This window comes from Pongo abelii, chromosome 1, assembly GCF_028885655.2.
Source record: "Pongo abelii isolate AG06213 chromosome 1, NHGRI_mPonAbe1-v2.0_pri, whole genome shotgun sequence".
NCBI classification, from domain to species: domain Eukaryota; kingdom Metazoa; phylum Chordata; class Mammalia; order Primates; family Hominidae; genus Pongo; species Pongo abelii.
The window spans coordinates 71,347,818-71,366,746 of NC_071985.2; the positions used below are offsets into that span (position 1 = coordinate 71,347,818).

Here is an 18,929-nt window from a genome sequence, read left to right on the forward strand (position 1 = left end):
TGACTCGTTCTTACTGAGTCAGGCTGCTGCTTAAATGTGTCCTTTAACCAGCCTTTCCTGAGCTCCTGACCCATAACCACAGTGCCTGTCATTCTCTGTCTTATTCAAATAGCCCCTTTGATACTGTTACTGTCTGGATGAATTCCTTACTCCTATTCATTAATTCTCTCTTCAACTATGTTTAGTCTAGAATCCATCCCACTGAGTGGCCCCCTGCCCCCTGTCAATGGCTGCATTTTTCTTCTCCAAGGTTTTTAATTTTTAAAACTACCTGTGCTTATTTTATTTCTATTTGGTGGCATATATCTATTTTAAGGATGTAATTTCTTTACCCATCTCTTCAAGGATTTTAAATGTACATATTTTCAAGTCTTTTTTAACATTTAAAATTTTGTGTCTTTCTAGAAAAAACTCATATTGCAATTATTGATTTTATTAGCTATCTTTCTGGGTGTAAGATTTCCTCATGTGTTTTAAGATCAAGCTTCTAAGGTCATCATGGGCAGAAGGTTTACCTCTGCCTCTATTTTTTTCTCTCTCTCTCTGTGCATCCTCCTTTTGGGACTTGTGCTTGAGTTCACTCTAGGCACTAAGCTACACTCCAGGCAGTGGTTGGCAACAGATTTCCTGGCCTCCTCTCCCTAGCCAGGAAAACCCTGCCGTGGCCTCTGGGTGCAGGTCCTGAGCATGGCTCTGGTTCCCCTGCTTCATGTGGAGCCCTTTTACCCTGTGCAGCCTGTCTACCTGCAGAAGTCAAATTCACATCTGCTATTACCTACTCTGAGATCCAGAGCTCAGCAGGCCCTCTACTCATTGTTTTGCATTTTGACTCTGTTCCATGGACATGTGTATCTCATTTTTGGGGCATGGCTATGACTTTTAAATTCTCTTTTATATGTTATATGTTTTCACGCTGTGTGTTGGTGCAGAGAGAGCTTCAAAGCAGTCATTAAAATGCCATCAAATTAGACGAACAAAGGCTAGAAACTAGGAAAAATATTTATAGTGGGCTGGAACTGAGGGGTGAAAAATGGACAATTACGTATAGGTTGAAAGAATAATTAACCTGAAGAATTATTGCGTTCAAATATCATGGGTGAATTTATGTGCAGGAACTTCAGTTATTAAAATGGAAAGAAAAACCATAAAACTAGAATTGGGTTGAAAGTCCATAATTTCTCAATTCTTCCTTTCTTTCCCAAATTCCCTCTCTCTTACCCCCTTTCATGTTGGTAATTACCCCTAGGGTGACTAACCATTCTAGTTTACCTAGGACTGTCCTAATTTTAGAACTGTAAGTCCTGCACCCTAGGAAAGCTCTCAGTCTTAGGCAAGCCCAAACCCAGGTAGTTCAAGTAGCTCTCTCTGTTAGTAGAAGGATAGATTGTACCTTGGTCAAGGATGAGTAGAGAGGTAAAAAATGAATTATGTGTGGGAAAATCTAGGAACAAGATAAAGGGAACATCATCCCCAAAACTGAGAGGAGGAACATATCTCTGAAAATGTTTTACTGTAGGAACAGAAGATTTGGAGAAATGCATGACATCCTTAATAGACAAAAAAAAAAAAAAATTAACAGAAACCCAAAGAAACAACTAATCATCCCTGTTTGACATGATCTCATATGTAGAAAAACATAGTCTACTCAAAAAACTCTTACAACTGATAAATTCAGCAGAGTTGCAGGATACAAAATCAACATACAAAAAGCAGTAGCATTTTTTAAACATGAACAACAAACTAGTTGAAAAAGAAATCAAGAAGGCAATCCCATTTATAATAGCTATGAAAAAGAATACCTAGGAATAAATTTAACCAAGTAGGCAAAAGACCTCTACAAAGGAAAACTACAAAACACTGATGAAAGAAATTGAAGAGGATACAAACAAATGGAGGGACATCTTGTGCTCATGAACCAAGTGAATTAATATTGTTAAAATTACAATACTACTCAAAACAATCTACAGATTCAATGTAATTCTTATCAACATACCATGCCATTTTTCACAGAATTAGAAAAAACACTCCTAAAATTTGTATGAAATCAAAAAAGAACTCTATAGCCAAAGCAATCCCTGAGTAAAAAGAACAAAGCTGGAAGCATCACACTACCTGAATTCAAAATATTACAAAGCTCTGGTAACCAAAGGAGCATGGTATTGGTATAAAAACAGACACATCAACTAATGAAACAGAATAACGAACCCAGAAATTAATACATGTATTTACAGCCAACTGATTTTTGACAAAGGTGCCAAGAACACTCACTGGGGAAAGAATATTCTCTTCAATAAATATTCTGGAAAGACTGGATGTTTGTATGTGGAAGAATGAAACTAGACCTCCCACCTCTCACATTATACAAAAATCAACTCAAAATGGATAAAAGATTGAAGTGTTAGACCCAAAACAATAAAACTACTAGAAGAAAACATAGGAGAAACACTTCATGGCATTGGTCTGGGAAAAGATTTATGAATAAGACCTCAAAAGCACAGGCAACAAAAGCAAAAATTTTTAAATGGGATTATTTTCTACACAGCAAAGGAAACAATCAACAGAATGAAAAGACAACCTACATAATGGGAGAAAATATTTACAAACTACTCGTTCCACAGGGGATTAATATCCAGAATATACAAGGAACTCAAACATCTCAGCAGAAAAAAAAAGTCTGATTAAAAATAGGCAAATGATCTGAACAGACATTTCTCAAAAGAAGACTTACAAATGGCCAACAAATATATGAAAAAATGCTCAACATCACTAATCATCAGGGAAATGCAAATCAAAACCACAATGAGGTATCATCTCACTCCAGTTGGACTGGCTATTATCAAAAAGACAAAAATGACAATGGCTGGTGAGGATGAGGAGAAAAGGGAACGCTTATATACTGCTGGGTTTTTTGTTTGTTTGTTTTTTGAGGATCCCCCATACCGTCCTCCATAGTGGCTGCATAAATTTACATTCCCATCAACAGTGTATAAGAGGAATGTAAATTTATGCAGCCACTATGGAGAACGGTATGGGGGTTCCTCGAAAAACAAAAAAACAAACAAAAAACAACTACACAGAGAACTACTGGTAGTCAGTCTAACAATCCCTCTACTGAGCATTTATCCAAAAGCAAAGAAATCAGTATTTTGAAGAAGTAGCTGCATCCCTATGTTTATTGCACTTTTCATAATAGCCAAGATATGGAATCAACTTAGGTGTCCAGCAACAGATGAATAGATAAAGAAAATGTGGTATATATCCACACAAGGGAATACTATTCAGCCATAAAAAAGAATGAAATGTTGTCATTTGCAGAAACATAGAACTGGAAGACATGTTAAATGAAATAGGCCAGGAAAAGAAAGTTAAACACTACATGTTCTCACTCATAAGTGGAAGCTAAAAAAAAAAAAAGGTGATTTCATAGAAGAAAAAAGTAGAACAGAGAATCCTAGAGGCTGGTAAGGGTAGGAGGAAGGGAGAGACAGGGAGAGATTTGTTAAAGAATACAGAATCACAGCTAGAGAGGAGGAATAAGTTCTAGTGTTCTATACCACTGTAGAATATTTAACAATAATGTATAGTTTCAAATAGCTAGAAAGAGGATATTGAATGTTCCCAACACAAAGAAATAATAAATGTTTGAGATGATGAATATGCTAATTATCCTGACTTGATCACTATACATTATATGTATGAAAACACTATGTACTCCATGAATATGTAGTTATTATGTGTCAAATTTTAAAAATTAAATTTTTAAAAAAGAATGAACCATAGGACTTTTGAGTGTCTTTAACTTCTGAGTGTGTATCAGGGAGCAGGACTGCACTCGATGCTGGAGTTCGGCGATGGCTAAAGCACAGCTCCTGACCACCAGGGGCTCCCAGTGCAGTGATCCCATTCCAACATCATGACTTATTCCAAATTGAATTCTAACCATGAGCTATGATGTCATGAGGTCCTACTGTATTTAAACATGGTTTTTAGACAAAGTCATTCTATTTTGGAAAAAAATTAAATTACCATCTCCTAAGTAAATGAAGCAGAGAGTGCACAGAGAATAGAAGCCAATTAACGCTTTCTTGAGCTCTGGGGTGTTTGATGCAAGATAACCCTTCATCATTTAGAAGACACATTTCTTCTTGCTTATAGGGAAGTGATGGAAGGTGCCTAGGAAGAGAGGCAAAGGAATGACAACGAAGGCTACTCTATCCAGCATTCATCTCTTGGGTTGAGCTGTGAGCTCCATGAGAACTCAGATGAAATGACTTTGCACCAGCACAGGAACCTGTCAGGGAAGCTCACCATTGTTTCTGATGTTAACAACTGTTGATCCAAGCCTGCCCAGTTTCCTAGCTCCAGTCTTCCCTGGCCCTCCTCTGAAGATGGAAACGAAGCCAACAGGCTCAGAACTTCCTATCCTCTCTTCCTATCTCCAAGGAAATAGCAGCTCACAGCAGAAGAGTGCAGGGGGAGAGGGAACAGTTATTTCTCAAGCCATTAATACAGTCCTTCTTACACGACTCTGCCTCCTGGCCCACAGTGATGGACCCACGTTTGGGAATGGACCACACAGTGGGCCAGCTGTAGAGCCTGAGACTGGGTAAGGGATGGACATCTGACCCAAGTAGGGACAGTGCAGTGTGTGCTTGGAATTGATGACCTAGGGACCAGAGAGTAGTGCTCATTGTCTCTTTGTGGCAGGGTTAGCAGCTCTGAAGTCACTGGGATGGCGTTTCCCACCAGGTGGAGGAAGCTGGCCTGTAGCTGAAGGACTGACACCCACACCCAGAGCTGCAGAGAGAGGGAACGTAACAGCAGCATGCCAGATCCATTTCCAGCTCTTCCGAGGTGCAGCCACACCTTGACCTTCCTGCAGTCCTCTTAGCCTTCCAAATACATTTTCCTTTGAGTGTAAATGAGTTTAAGGTAGGTATTGACATTTATAACCAAAAAATATATACACACTAATTGTTATACCCCTTTATGTGTTTTGGTTCGTTTGTTTTTTGTTTTGAGACGGAGTCTCGTTCTGTTGCCCAGACTGGAGTACAGTGGCGTGACCTCGGCTCACTGCAACCTCCACCTCCTGGGTTCAAGCGATTCTCCTGCCTTAGCCTCCCAAGTAGCTGGGATTACAGGTGCCTGCCACCACATCTGGCTAATTTTTATATTTTTGGTAGAGACGGGGTTTTACCATGTGGGCCAGGCTGGTCTCAAACTCCTGACCTCAAGTGATCTGCTCACCTTGGCCTCCCAAAGTGCTAGGATTACAGGCATGAGCCACCATACCCAGCCCCCAAAAAGTTATTTTTTTCTGATTATAAAAATGATGCTCATTTAAAAAACTTTTCAAACAATATTGAAAGTATCATATATAAAGTAAAAATTACTACCCTCCCACCCACCAGACATAGCCAGTGCCAGCTAATATTTTTCCAGGCATTTTTTTCTTTTGAAAGATAGATAAATAATTTTAAAAGAGTGAGTACATGCTATAACACACCATTTCATTTAAAAATATGTTTTACCCGGAACAGTGGCTCATCCTTGTAATCCCTGGACTTTGGGAGGCCAAGGTAGATGGATCACTTGAGGTCAGGAGTTCAAGACCAGCCTGGCCAACATGGTGAAACCCTGTCTCCACTAAAAATACAAAAAATTAGCTGGGGCATGGTGGTACACACCTGTAGTCCCAGCTACTCAGGAGGCTGAGGCAGAAGAATCGCTTGAACCCAGGAGGCAGAGATGGCAGTAAGCTGAGGTCACGCCTCATTCTTTCACTCCAGCAATGAATATTCACTGAGAGTATATTATGTGCCAGCCACTCTACTAGGTTTTGGGGAAACGTGGATAAGTTTTGGTTTTTATCCAAAGGATGAAGAAGAAACTAGTGTCTATTGAACTCTCACTCTGTGCCAAGCACTGTAAAGGATTCTTTATCTCATTTATTCTCCATTAAAAAACAAGAACAACCCTGTGCAGTAGATAGTATTATCTCTTGATATAAGTGAGGAAAAAGAAGATCAGAAAGCTTGAGTAGCTTATCCAAGATCATATAGTTAGTAAGTACAAAGCTGGGATTTGAACCCAGGTCTGTCTGATTTCTTTATGTCACACACAGTTTACGAAGAGAGATGTGAAAATGAATAACAAAAGCCAAGTCATACGTGCTTTATAAAATCTGAACAAAGGGATTTATTTAGGCCCATCAGCCATGATGATCAGAGAGGCCGACTTCAGACAAGTCTTTTCTCTGTAGCAGGCAGCTTTTTAATGGTCCAGGATAAAGAGACAAAACCAAACATTAAATGGTTTGCCCTGACTCTTCACAGCGCCAGGAGGCCCTCGATAAGCCAGAATATTCGCTGGCCGGGAAGCTAGGGAAGAGTAGGAGGGTGTTTCTAAACAGCTACAGGGAAGCCAAAACCAGCAAAGTTAGGAACAGCATTTGAGGAGCAGGCAGAGCCATATGGAAAGAAGAGATTGGAGGAAAAGGACAAACTGTTGGGAGGTCTTAGGGCTCAGGCTGGTGGGAGTGACACCTTGAATGGCCTTGCACCATGAACAGGTGATTTGCCAACATAGGCCAACCTGTAAGGTGAGTGTGCATCTCATTGGAGGCCAGGTTGGGAGGAGCCTGGAAGCATTGCTTACCAGGCACTGGGCTGCAGCAGCTGATGAAGGCTGGGCGGGCTGAGTTAGTCTGCTGAGGGGTTTAGATTTGCCTGGACAAGATTCATGGAGTTGTCCAGGCAGCATCCCATGAAGTCAGTCCAGGAAGAACGTCCCCAAATTGACAGCCCTCAGCTCTTTCTTTCCCCATCTAAGAGAGAACCTGATCGTTTAGACTTTATAACTCTCTGGAAAATCCATCTTAGCAGAGAATAACAACGTCATTTCCTCTACTTCTCCAAGATTACCCCAGGTCCATACAAAAGAAAAGCACCAACTCTCTTCTCTGGGTTGCATCAGGGAAACTTATTTCTAGCGGTTCTCCTATTGTTCAATGCTTTATGTTGCAGCATCATACGTGGAAAAAATATCCGAGAGAATGACAGTGTACTCACCCCAGATCCTTCCTCTTGAGGCCAGAGGTGTTAGGAATGAAGATGGTGTTGGTGCGGAAAGTGGTTTAATGCTGCGGTTCAACAGAGAGGACCATGCCAATCCTTCACGGTCCTGGGCAGACTTAAATAACGGGCTTAATGTGGAGGTGGTTTTGTACATTCTGGTGCCTGTGCTGTTCCTAGCTTTTCCACTAGCAGTCCGCACTGCTGAGGGTTGCCTTCTATAGTAGTCCCCTTTTAGCCTCACTTGCACTTTCTATGGTTTCAGTTACCCATGGTCAACCATGGTCTGAAAATAGGTGAATTCGATACAATTAGATGTTTTGAGGCAGAAAGAGCCTCCATTCACATAACTCATTACAGCATAGCATTATAATTGTTCTATTTTATTATTAGTTATTGTTGTTAATCTCTTACTGTGTCTAATTCGTAAATTAAACTTTATCACATGCATATATTGGGAGAAACAGTATATATAGGGTTTGGTACTACCCAAGGTTTCAGGCATCTACTAGGGATCTTGGATGTCATACAATACAGTAGTCCCCCTTTGAATAAAGTGAAGACTACTTAAATAATGGGGACTACTGTATTGCACAACACTAAGAGTGGGAAACTGACGAGAGTGGCATGAGTTTATCTCCATGTTCCCAGCTATATATAGTTACCACCTATATACCAAAGGCATGTGGGTGTAGGTATTGTGTTAAATGGGATAGACTTTGATTTCTGGGTAGGATCTCAATTGGTGTTATTGTGATATCTACTAGTAGAATGGTTTCAGGCCTGTGACATCAATAGTCCCCGCCTCAAGAGAGAGCCAGTCGGCTCACCTGAAGGGCCAATGGTTTCAATGACCCATTGTGGGCAGAGCAGGAATTGGACTTCATTTGATTGATTGATTGATTGAGAAAGGGGTCTTGCTCTGTTGACCAGTTGACCAGGCTGGTCTTGAACTCTTGGCCTCAAGTTATCCTCCTGCCTCAGCCTCCCAAAGTGCTGGGATTACAGGTGTGAACCACCATGCCCGGCCAGGAATTGGACTTCAAATGGGGGCAACCAATCTGCCACACATCCTACAGACTAATAGAGCTTAATTTAGTGGCTGCTTACTCAGAAGGGATTTACTTCTTTTCCCATCTGTTTGGATATTTCCTATAGGTTCAGAGTCCATCTGACTTTAGTGGAGCCGAGCCGTGGAGACTCTTGCTGGAACTGTGCAGCCCATCTTTGCATTTTCTTTTGAGTGGCATAGTCCAGTGAAGAGGAAGAATAAATGAGGTGAAAGGAGAGAGGCCACTAACGGGGAACTCTAGCTCTGATTTCCTGGCAGCAAAATCTGCTTCTCTTGCCAGAGGGGCACTTGGGGCTCTACTGTTTGGCCTCTTCCCACTGCTCATATCTGTTTCTTGATATTCCTCCAAAATGTACCAGTCCTTCTAAGACCAGACATCAGGACTCTGCGTTCTTCCAGGGAGTGACATAGAAAGGGAGGCTTCTTTTTCTCTTCTATTCTCTTCACTCCTGCAACCCAACCCTGTATCTTTCCATCGTGCCAAGGAAGCATCACACGCACTGCTCCATAGTCCCTGCTCCACAGTCCTCACAGGCAGGGCCTCCTGTCCTCCCGTCTGCCTGGCATCACCCAGTACACAGGTCCCAGTGGCGCGTCCTGATGCCTGGGCTCACCAGCTTTCAGGTAGGAGACCAGATAACTCACTGGGAAGTGGGTGTAAAATATGTTTGGTGCCCACATTAACATTTCATTCTGGTTATGCACCATCAAGGGGCCAGAGAGCAGATGGGATAATTAAAATCTCAAGACAATTGGCTTTAACTTCCTTCCCCATTAGACCTTTCACCAGTGCAATTAATTTCCCTATTTTTCTCCTTTTATTTTCTTTAATCAGCCTCTGTTTAGGGAGCTAATGAACCATGACAAGAACAAAAGGCCGGCAGCCAAGAGGAGGGGGAAACAGGAGCTGGCAGACCAGACCGGACCATGGCTCCTGAGCTGGTTGTTTCCCTTCTCAAAGACGCAAGTAAGGTGTCGCTGTCCTTTACGCTGCTCAAAAATTTAGGCCTCCTCTGTGAGGCTGCTCCCCTCCACGGGACCCACCCACAAGGGCAGAAATGCAGAAAGCAAGGCTTTGCTTCTAGGGTGGGAGGGGAGGGAGGAGCTGGTTCCCAAGGGAACAAGGAATCCCATTTGAGAGTCTAGGAAGTTCTCAGCCTCAGAACTGGCTTGCGAGCTGGCCAAACATGCAAATCCCCACAGGTGCAGGATGTAAAAGAGAAGTGGCCCTGGGTGAGGCTGCAGGGGCAGCTGGCCACACATTTTGCATATGCTCGTAGGAAGCTAAAGTTAGGCTCTGGTTCACCCCAGGTGTAGGGGCTACATTTAGCTGTTTCTCACCACTGAGCGAGGGGCTCACTGCATTATTTGGCTAGGGCAGGGTCTGGCTTGCCCTCTGAGTCCTGAATTGGGTCCCGGGCCATTGCTGTATTTGGGTAAGGTTAGGGTAATCACAACTACTCTTTCCCTTCCCCCAACCAGTCTGAACATCATCGATTTAACACCTAAGATGGACTTGAAGGATTCTCTCCATCCCAGAGCTAAGACATCACCAGGATTCCATACTAGCAGACCCCAGTCTGGTTTGCTCACGGACTTCGCCTGTACCATTTCTGCTAACCAGTCTTCTACAGCGTCACTTGCTCTGCTTGGCACCCTGCCAGGCTCTGACCCCTAGATGGGCCTTCCTTTTTGTGGCCCAGCCTCATCCCCATACCCGATGCTCAGCTTCTCTGGCCTCCCATTTTTCTCTCTTCTTTGGCCACAGTTTGAATTCCTATTCCGATGAGCTGCCTTGAGCCACGTGGCTCACTCCTAGGACCTCCTCCAGTTCCCCATGTGTGCAGGACCCAGGAGTCTGGAGGAGGGAGCAGCCTCAAAGACCAGAGGAGCGGGAGGGTGTTGATCAGGGACTGGCACGGGGAGAGGAGGTGTAGGCTGTTGGTGCTGAGGGGATGCCTGCACCCCTCAGGTCTTGTTTCTTCCTCCACCAGCTGCCCCCTCCTCCCAGAAGTGGGATCTGAGCCACTCGTAGGGTCCAGGGCAGGAACAAGGGCCCTGTTTGCCACACTCCAGGGCATCTGTGTTGTGCTAAAGTCATGGTGCCCTCTTTTTTCTTTTATAAAGAGTTCAGGATGTGCCCTGTGGAGGGGGGATGGGGAGGGAATGGTGGTGGTCAGAGGATGTGAAGCATCCACTTAGGGTCAGAAATTGCCATGTGTCAGTGGGTGTCAGGGGCGGGTGAAGTCTTTAGTGGTCTCTGAGACCTTGTGCTAGTGGGGTGGGAGGGGAGGATGGAGTAGGGAGAGATCAGACCCCCTATCCCATCTTCACCTTGGGCAGCCACCCAGTCCCAGTGAGGAAGAGTGCATTCCTTTTTTTGGTCCTGGAGCTTAAGGGCTGTTCTCTTGTCAGTAGAAAGCTATAGATTCTAATGCTTCCAAATTCCAGTGGATTCTGGTCACTAGAATCACAGCAAGGAAGGCTGAAGCCTGTGACAGGGAAGTGTCTAGGAAATCGTTGCCCGTAATCCTCCCTGGGCTATTTTTTTTTACATGGTGGTATTTCCTAGTTCATTGACAGTGATGACTGGTTCCCTACAGAGCTGGCCACCTTGCTGAGTGCACTGGATGGCACACAGTGACAACAAATGACACAGAAGCCTCTCTTCTCGAGGACTTGAGGAGTTAAATATCTGATGGAGAAGAGAAGACAGGACCCAGGCACAAACAGCGCAATCTGTATGAACAAATACAAGAATCACATACTCCACAGTCCCATGAACGATGGGGATAGACAGCAAAGGGTTCCCCAGCAGCCCTGGCAGGCACATAGACAGCCACAGCTATGCGGGCCCTTAGGTCAGCTCTCTCAGATGATCTGAAACCACTTCAGTCTGTCTGAAGCTCTCATGAACATTTCCGGTTAAGTATTGTTTTCAATAATTTATTCTGGAGGAGATGTTGGCTCCCCTGGGAATCACTTTGCAGCAATCCCCTCCAGAGACCAGCTACAGACATCAGGCGCCAGGATAGAAGAGTCACTCTGTGTAGACGGTGGACCAGGAATAAGGTTGCCTCCAAAAAATAATAGCTGACATCCACCCCACCTTCCACTCTTCAATCAAGCCAGTCAGGCAATGAACCTTTTCACACCTGAGGGATTATTTTTGCTTTTGTCTGATTCTGCTGTGTTAAAGGAAACAAGTGTTGAGAAAGGTAAGTTGTAAAAGAAAACTGCTGCCTTTCCCTGATTAACTGGGAACAGACATAGAGGAGATTTTCTTCTTAGGGAAGTCGAAGTGGGAGAACAGAATTGGGGGTTCTGTTCCCTGGTTAGCTCTTTGTTCTGGGGGGCTGTCCTATGCATTGCAGGATGTTTAGCAGTACCCTGGCCTCTGTGACTATGCACTTCCTCTGCGTGTGACCACTGACAGTGTCTCCTGATGCTGCCCAAAATCTCCCTGTGGGCAGTATCACCTGCAGCTGAGAGTCACTGCCACAGATTAAAGGGGATGGAGTCCCAGGCAGCACCAGGGATGCCCCCGGCCACCTGCTTTGGAAAGGGCTCGACTCCCTAAAATAGAAACAAACCCCAGAAGTGTCTGTAGGTCACGGAATTCAGCATGGCTGAAATTTGAGTGATGTGCACTGCTTTCTCAAGAGAAAAAAAAAAAAAGGATGATTTCCAGTGTTAACATAAACTGCTTTTATAAAGATTGTTAGTTGGATGTACACAAACATAAAATTGGGTGTACAACCCTTGTAAGTTTTCTACAACTATAAAATCAAAATAAGTTCATGATTTGACAAATCAAATATAAAACCAATAAAACTCAAGTTAACATTAATTGAATGAGACAGATAGTGTGATTTTGTGGAGTCAAATTGCCCCTTGCTTGGTAACTCAAGCACCGAGTCGGTTCTCTGAGCTGGGCACGCCTTACACCTGCATTGTCTCATGACTTAAATCTCACGTGGCATCGTCTCTTCAAACTCCTATGGAAACACTGGTTGTGGGCCTTCTGTGAGCTCACTTGGCAAGTACATACTCTACTCACTAAGGCCTCCTGTGTTTTCTTCTGATTGGCAATTAACAGTTGACAACTGGCAATTAAAATAGCGCATCTAGGTTGCATTGTGATTGCGAACACTGAGCAAGGCTGGCACCGTACGCTCAAAGGTGGACATAGGGAGGACCCCAAATATGCTTATATTCTTTAGATTCTTGTCCAAATGAAAAGAATTTTATATTTTAAAAATGACAAAGTTCCAACAGACGACTCCCAGTAATATATTAGGAGACTCTCAGAGGAGCAGATCCAGTCTGGGCCTCTCTACAGATGAGAAACCAAGCCTAGAGAATTGCCTGGGGAAAGAGATGTGGAGGAGCAGAGCTGGCTGGGAAGCAGCCCTTGCCTGGGAGCCGGTGCTCCTTCCTCTCCTCTGGCTGTCCTTCCAGCACAACACTGTAGAATTCTGATCCACAACGGTGCATAGATTCGGCTTGTTGTTTTAAATGTTCATTCAACTGAACTGAATACTTAAAGTTCATTTTTTAAAGGTACTAAATTGAACTAGGGAGTTTCTTTTTCTAGATTTTGATCTTTTGGTATTTAGCAGTATTAGAAAGCATTGTGTGTGTGTATGTATGTTTGCGTGAAACAACATACATCCACAAACTATGGATGTAAAGATCCAGTTCAATGAATGATGATGAAGTAAAAACCCATGAAACCACAGCCAGGTCAAAAAATAGAACATTTCCAGAGTGCAGAAGTCTCAGAGTAAGCTCGGTCACAATTCTTTTTCTCCTCTAAAAGTAACCACCATCCTCACTTTTATATAACAATTTCCTTGCTTTTCTTTAGAGTTTTAGTATCTCTATATTCATCCCTAAACAATGTAGTTTAGCTTTGCCTGTTTATAAGCTTTATTATAACAATTTCCTTGCTTTTCTTTAGAGTTTTACTGTCTCTATATGCATCCCTAAACAATGTAGTTTAGCTTTGCCCGTTTATAAGCTTTATATCAATGGACTCTGACTCTCAGTATTCGCGTCTTGCTTCTTTTCTTCAACATTATATTTATTAACTCCAACCATGCTGTTGTTAAGTGGCTCTAATTCTTATGCTTTCTATGACAGGCCAGCATTTGGTTTGGTTCCAGCTTGGGGCTATTACAAACATTGCTTCTCTACACATTCTTGTATGCATCCTGGTCCACAGCATATGCATGTACACCTGCCTCGATGGCATTTTCCCACATCAGAATTTCTCCACTTGTGAATAGGGTGTGTGAATCTTTAACCTTAGTAGAGAATGGCAACTATTTGCCAAAACTTTGCTTCAATTTAAACTCCCAAAAGCAGGCTGGGTGCGGTGATCACGAACCTGTAATCTTAGCACTTTGGGAGGCTGAGGTGGGAGGATCGCTTGAGCCCAGGAATTCAAGGCCAGCTTGAACAATACAGTGGGACCCCATGTCTACAAAAAAAGAAAAAAAAATAGCTGGGTGTGGTGGTACACGCCTGTAGTCCCAGCTACTTGGAAGGTGGAGGCTGCAGTGAGCCATGATCGTGCCACCGCACTCCAGCCTGGGTGACAGAGCAAGACCCTGAGTCAAAAAATAAATAAAAACAAACTCCCAACAGCAGCAGTTCTCACTATATTCCATCCTCAATAGCACTTGTTATTGTCAAACTTTAAAACTTCAACTGATCAGGTGGCTGTGTAGTGAGTAACATTTCACTGTGAGTTTAATTTGCATTTCCCTGATTATTAAACAAAACCAAGAATCTTTTACTATGTTAATTGGCCACATGAATTTCCTGTTATGTGCCTGTTCAAATCTTTGACATCTTGCTATTGCCAAATTTAAATGTCCTTTTTAAATAAATTTCATATTCATTAAAATTACATTTGACAGAAAAGTATGTCCGTCTTCCAGAGTACCTCTGCACACCTGAGAACTGTATATAGCTAAAGGTAAAATGTCTAAGATCTGTAAGCTTATAAGCGATTTTTTTTTTACTATAAGTCACTGAAAAGATTATAACAATAGTTCACAGAAAAACATGGATTTAGATCATTTTTTCTTATCTCTATTTTCAAATCTAACATCCTTTTATTGAATTTTGTCCCCTCATTTCCCTATACTTTCATAGAGAACAAACATACTCCTATATATCACAGTCCTTTGTTAAAATCAAGTGCAACCAAAGTTATTTATTATTCTATTCTGTATTTCTCATGCTGTGTGCGATATGCATTGTTAGAAGTTAGCTAAATGTCTATAATAAAGTAGTGACACTATTATATATATGACCTTTGCAGCTGAGATAATATTAAGTAAAATATAAATGGCTACAATAGTTACACATATCTAATAAAAATAAATAAAGAGCTCACCCAAGCCTGACATCTAGCTTTTGCTCACCTTATCTCCTTTAGACATTTGGGTATGAGCTTACTGGCAAAGAGTGAAGCCCATATAATCTACCATTAAATAAATTATTCAGTAATCTGTGATGTCCTTGTAACATGAGAATCCCCTATTTAAAAAAAAATAGCTGCACTGCTTACAGAGGCACATGCCTGCTATTTATAGTCTTTAGGGAAGTTGCTTTGCTAGCAAATCCAACTAGAACTCCCCGGGAATCTACAAGGATTGATGTTTATTTCAGGGTTTTTACACTGAGCTATTTTGCATATGTGTGGGTGTGTGATGCACACACAGAGGACCGGCGGAGAAAGCCCAAGCAGGTATGAGGTATTTGTTAGCTCTGCTCCATTTTCCTCTTAACACTCAGGAAACTCAAATAGGGACAAAGTAACTACAGGTCACCCACAGATCCAGTGATATGTATTCCTGACCGTATCCAGGCAACTGGGGCTCTACTTTTTTCTAAGAAGACATGTTAGTTTTCTGCCAACAATGTCAGATTTCTCTCATAGACAAAGCAGACCCAGGGACACTGAGCCTCCCTTTTTACTTCCCCTTTTCCCCCAGGTGCGAGTATGATGTCCTGAAGACAGGAGGGGATGTGGGTTGCAGGGAGTCAAGGAATCAGGGAGGCAGCTTGCAGATCAGAGTGGGGCAGATGGCCTACATGAATTCTCATTCTGGAAGGGCTGGAAAAGAAACAGCCAGGTTGGCTGGGCATGGTGGCTCACACCTGTAATTCCAGCACTTTGGGAGGTAGAGGTGGGCAGATCACTTGAGGCCAGGAGTTCGAGACCAGCCTGGCCAACATGGTGAAACCCCATCTCTACTAAAAATGCAAAAATTAGCCAGGCATGACAGTGTGCACCTGTAATTCCAACTACTTGGGAGACTGAGACACAAGAATCGCTTGAACCCTGGAGGTGGAGGTGGAGGTTGCAGTGAGCCAAGATGGCACCACTGCACTCCAACCTGGGTGACTGAGTGAGACTCTGTCTCAACAACAAAAAAAGAAAGAAACAGCCAGGTGTCTATTTTTTCATAGTTTCAATTAATTTTTTGATTAGAAAAATATTTTACAAATATAGAAACGTAATTGGTATGTGGATGAAGCAATTCTCTTTACAACAGGCCCTGAATAGCCAATTAACTCCATTTTCATGAAGTATATGTCATGTTAACTTTTGAGTTGACAATTATCAAAAAGGTTTCATCAAGTGAAACTTGACATCAAGTCATGTGTCAAAAGTAGGCATAGACAGAATTCTTCGCATACTGAAAAAGTATGGACAGGCAAGTGAAATGGAATTATGTGAAATATTACTTGGATTTTTCTAACATGTTACACAGCTATTCAGTGATTAAAATGTTTCTGAAAAATAAAAATATAAAAGCTGCACAAATATTCAGTAGCAAAAGTTGAAAAGTACAAATTGTTTTTTAAAATGAAATAACTTCAGTGAAATTTTACTACACACCTATCAGAATGGTTAAAATTTAAAATAGTGACCATATCAATTGCTGATAAGGATGTAGAAAAACTGTATCACTCATACATTGCTGGTGGGTATAGCCACTCTAGAGAACATTTTGGAAGTTTCTTATAAAACTAAAGATGCAATTACCACAAAACGCAGCAATTTCACTCTTGGGTACTTACCCCAGAAACATAAAAACATATTTTATGTTCACACAAAACCCTATATACAAATGTCCACAGCAGCATTATTTATAATAGGCCCTGGAAACAACCCAGATGTCTCAGCGGGCAAATGGTTAAAGAAACTGTAGTTCATCTAGACCTTGGACTACTACCCAGTAATAAAAAGGGAGCAAACTATGGATACACACAAAACTTGGATGGATTTCAAGTGAAAAAGCCAATCCCAAAGAATTATGTATGTTATGATTTTATTTATATAACGTTCTTGAAACCACAAAATTCGTGTGAGAGAGTATAGTTTAGTGATTGGCAGGGGTTAGGGCCAGGGGGTGGAGGAGGGAAGGAGAGGGAAATAGATTATGTTACAAAAAGGCAACATAAGAGATGGTGATTGATATACAAACCTCCACATGTGATAAAATGGCATAGAATTAAATACACATGCACGTGCACGCACGCACACACACAAACAGGAGTACATGTAAGACAGGAGAGAAATCTGATCAAGATCTGTGGATTGTACCATCAATTTCCTAGTTGTAATATTGCACATACTAGAGTTTTGTAAGATGTTACCATTGGAAGGAAACTGTGGATAAAAGACACATTGTATCTCTCTGTATTATTTCTTACAACCTGATGTGAATCTATAATTACCTCTATTTAATTAAATTTTAAAAAGTTAAATGGAATCTAATATTCTCATGATATAGCTGTTAACCCTGTACAGAAAAAGAACCCAAGTATGAAGCCAAAGAAAGAGCAGTGGGGAAGCCTGAAAAAAGTTCAAAGTGCGGGACAAAGGCAGAGCTGGAGCTGTTCCTGCACCTGTGGTGTGTATGGGGAGCAGGGGAGAGAAGGTATCAGCACAGGTCATTTTTAGGGTGCCAGGGCAGGGTTGAGGAGGGAGTTCTTAGCAGTAGAAACCCACTGTGTGCTAACAGCAGTGAAGAGAGTCCTAGCAGCAAGGGTGGGAACAGTTAGGCAGCTTCCTATGGATGCCCAAGGTCCAACCATGAGTTTTTTTTTTAACTCCAGAAACCCAAACATACACTATTTGATAAAACTAAAATTACTTTAGCTGCTGGAAGCAAATCTGTGTTTTCTGTGATCGATTCAAACCACAGACAGAGCAGTGGATTGTCTTTCGGTAGGTGTGAATGCGGCTGTATTAGTCACCAGAGTTTCAATTGTGCTTCTGCTTAGTTATCAAACTGCAATTCCATTGATGCCCCGTCTTGAGTGTCTCCTCTGTGAGTAACATGAAAAGGACCTCTGGTTAAATAGAAAACTTGTCTTGAATTTGGAATTACAACATGCCCTTACTTATTCAGGACTCAATTAACTGAGCTTCAGGATAATCCAAGGTGAAGAAAAACAAGAGCTAACAAAGAAAAGAAATGGGTGAGTCAAGACAGGCACTGGGGTCTCTTCCCACAGACCTTGGGTGGGTTCAATGGAACCTTGAGGCCTGGGTTTAACTGGGCCTAACCCCACCCCAGGGATGTATGGGGGTTAAAGGGACTAATACTAACCTACTGACTGGTTGGAAGGACCTGGGAGTCTGGGAGATTAGTGGGAAAAACAAAACAAAAGGTACTTAGAGTCCCACTCAAGACAGCAACTTTTAATACTGATTTCTTAATGGCAATTCACAGCCTTGACCTAACCGGTTCCTTAATCCTGCTCCAGTATACAAGCAAGTTCTACAGTGTTTGTTCCTTAATAGCTCTTTCTGATTATCTAGCATTTTGATTCATTTGCTGACCTTCAGATATTTATTGTTGTCCTGGTTGTTTAAAGGGCACTTTATTTAGGTATCTTAATTGGCCTCTTCCAGGTGTTTTCAGCTTAAACATTCAGGTCTATTTTTTGTCACTCCTCCTGGTGGCCCACCAGGGTAAGATAGATGGTTTGGGGCAACTAAGGGGGAAAGGATAAACTCTGGGGCCAGTCAGATCTGCACTAGCCAGCTACATGACCTCAGAGTTCTTTAACTTCTCTGAACCCCAGTTTCCTATTCTGTAAGACAAAGTGATTTAGGGTCAGGTTGCCTGATTTTTATTTATTTACTTATTTATTTAGAGACAGAGTCTCCCTCTTTCACCAGGCTGCAGTGCAGTGGCATGATCTCAGATCACTGCAACCTCTGCCTCCCGGGTTCAAGCGATTCTCCTGCCTCAGCCTCCTGAGTAGCTGGGACTACAGGCACGCACAACCATGCCCAGCTAATTTTTTGTATTTTTAGTAGAAACGGGGTTTCACCATGCTGGCCAGGATGGTCTCAATCTCCTGACCTCGTGATCCACCTGTCTCGGCCTCCCAAAGTACTGGATTACAGGCGTGAGCCACGGCAGCCGTTCAGGCTGCCTGATTTTAATCCTAGCAGCACTACCTATTGCTTGGATGTCCTTGGGTAAATTACTGAACTTCTCTAAACCTCAGTTTCTTCACCTGTAAAATGAAGGCGGCAGAGACAGCTAGTTTCCCTCATTCCTTGGTAAAAAACCCTTCATTTTTAGTTGTACACATGGTCTCCTAAATAAAGGCCACATTTTTCAACCTTTCTGAAAAGCATAAAGACAACACCAAGGCAGAGTTGTCGACTGCCTGGCTTAGTGTTCAAAGCATGCCCCAACACTCACACGGAGCCCTTGGCAAAGACTGGGAGACTT

At 42.4% G+C, this 18,929-nt stretch overlaps 1 long non-coding RNA gene across 2 annotated transcripts; it reads left to right on the top strand.

Annotated features, from left to right (window-relative positions):
• The first annotated feature begins 4,171 nt into the window (after positions 1 to 4,171).
• On the top strand, positions 4,172 to 16,523 carry LOC129058262 (uncharacterized). 2 transcript variants are annotated; one of them, XR_008523320.2, is made up of 3 exons: positions 4,172 to 4,932; positions 8,995 to 9,115; positions 10,752 to 16,523. It is a non-coding gene; the product is annotated as an uncharacterized LOC129058262 (long non-coding RNA). The 2 variants fall into 2 exon arrangements; XR_008523318.2 differs by lacking the exon at positions 4,172 to 4,932 and adding an exon at positions 8,374 to 8,772.
• Positions 16,524 to 18,929: the final 2,406 nt, after the last annotated feature.